Raw genomic sequence first — 2,271 nt, forward strand, 5'->3', positions numbered from 1 at the left:
TGCCAGTGGAAGGCTCTGTCTGCTGAAGTCTGTGGGCTAGAGCCAGCAAGATGGATCAGCAGGCAAAGGCACTTGTTGTCACCACACCTGAGGGCTTGAGTTCAATGCCTGGAACCCACATGGTGGAAGGAGAGAACAGCCTCCTGAAGGCGGTCCTCTGACTTCCACATGAGCCATAGCATGTGTCCCTGCCTCCACAAAATAAATGTGTATATAGAGAAACCAATGTAACTTAAAAACAAAGTATGTAGGCTTTGGGTTCTCCCATTAAAATCACGCACCACCACCACCCAGCTGATAAATTGATTTTTAAAATATTTTATTTATTATTTATTTAATAAATAGGTTCTCAAGCATGCTGGGCTAGTGCTCTACCCCTGATCTACATCACTAGTCTCCCACCCTCTTTTGAAACATGACCTCACTAAGTAGCCAAATTGGTTTGAATTTATGATCCTGCCTCAGGCTCCTAAAGTCTGGGATCACAAGATTCTCAACCCACTTTAGTTTAACTAGTGATCTTCCTGCCTTGGTTTCCCCCAAAAGTTTTAGGCTTATGGCAAAACTGAGCACCAAGTCTAGAGTTCCTGTAAGCCCCCCATAAGCCCTGCCCCCACACATGCAGGGTCTCCTGTTGCCAACACCCTGCATAAGAGTGCCACCGTGGTGACAGTCGGTGAGCCTCTGTTGACACCCCAGGCGCTCAGAGTCCACAGTCTACATTGGAGTGTCTCCTGGTGCCGTTCGCTTGGACTCACATCAATATTTGCTGTGCTGTGGGTGGAACCCAGGGCTTCACACATTAGCTAAGTGCTCTTTCCATGGACTAAACCCCAATCCCTTTTATATCGAGACAGGATCTCACTATGTTTTCTTTAAAACTATTTATTTTTATTTGTGTGCGTTGTATGCACACTGGTATAGGCATGCACCCCTGTGTGCTTGTGTGTTGGTCAAAGGTCAGCATTTCCTCCCTCCTTCCCTCCCTTCCTTCTCTTCCTTCTTCCTTCCTGGCTTCTTTCCTTCTTTCCTTGTTTTTGTTTTGTTTCTTGAGACAGGTCTTGCCACATAGCCCTGACTGTCCTGGAACTCACTATTAGACCACACTGGCCTCAAACTCACAGAGATCCACCTGACTCGGCCCACCAAGTGCTGGATTAAAGGTATGCATCACTACACTGGCCCTTCCTGGTCTCTTGAGATAGGGTCTTAGAGCACTGACTGGCCTGGTACTTGATACATAGCCTAGACTGGTCTCACACTCATGCCATCCTTCCTGCATAAACCTTTTGAGTGCTAGAGTTACTGGCATGCACCACAATGCTTAGATTTATTCTCTCCTCCTCTCTCCATCCCTCTCTCCTTTTCTGTTTCTGTCTCTCTTGCAGTAAGTACTGGGAATTGAACTCAATGTCTTACACATGCTAAGCAAATGATCTACCATTGAGCTATGTTCTCAGTCCTTTTAACTGAAAACAAGTTTTAGTTAGGTGTGGTGGCACAAGCCTTTAATACTAGCACTCAGGAGGCAGAAGCAGATGGATATCTGTGAGTTCAAGGCCAGCCTAGTCTACATAGTGAGTTCCAAGACAGCCAGGGCTACATAGTGAGAACTTCTCTCAAAAAACAAAAACAAAAACAAAAACAAACAAAAAAAACAGTTCAAGGCCAGCCTAGTCTACATAGTGAGTTCCAAGACAGCCAGGGCTACATAGTGAGAACTTCTCTCAAAAAACAAAAACAAACAAAACAAACAAACAAACAAACAAAAAAACCCAAAAAAAAAACAAAAAACAAAACAAAACAAAACAAAAAAACCCACACAAAACCAAACCTGTTTGTGTGTGTATGTGTATATGTGTGTGTGTGTGTGTGTGTGTGTGTGTGTGTGTGTGTGTGTGTGTGTGTATATCTTGTATGCTTATATGGGTGTGGGTACCTGTACATGTGGATGTGCCTGCACATGTATGCTCCTGCATGTAGAGGCCAGAGGTTGACATAAATTATTCCTCAGTTGCTCTCACATTACTTTTTGAGACAGAGTTTCTCAATGAATTTACAACTTGTAGATTCAGCCAGACTGGCTAGCCAACGCGCTCCAGAGATACACCTGTCTCTGCCCCTAGTTTTGAAGTTACAGCTGGAGTCATCATGTCTAGCTTTTTAGAACAATGCTAACTAAGGGCCTTATGATTTTGTGGCAGGTACTCTACTGACTAAACCATCTCCCCAACACTTTCTCTAATTTTGAGATAGGACTTTGAGTTGACC

This window comes from Peromyscus maniculatus, chromosome 22 (genome assembly GCF_049852395.1).
Source record: "Peromyscus maniculatus bairdii isolate BWxNUB_F1_BW_parent chromosome 22, HU_Pman_BW_mat_3.1, whole genome shotgun sequence".
Lineage (NCBI taxonomy): Eukaryota > Metazoa > Chordata > Mammalia > Rodentia > Cricetidae > Peromyscus > Peromyscus maniculatus.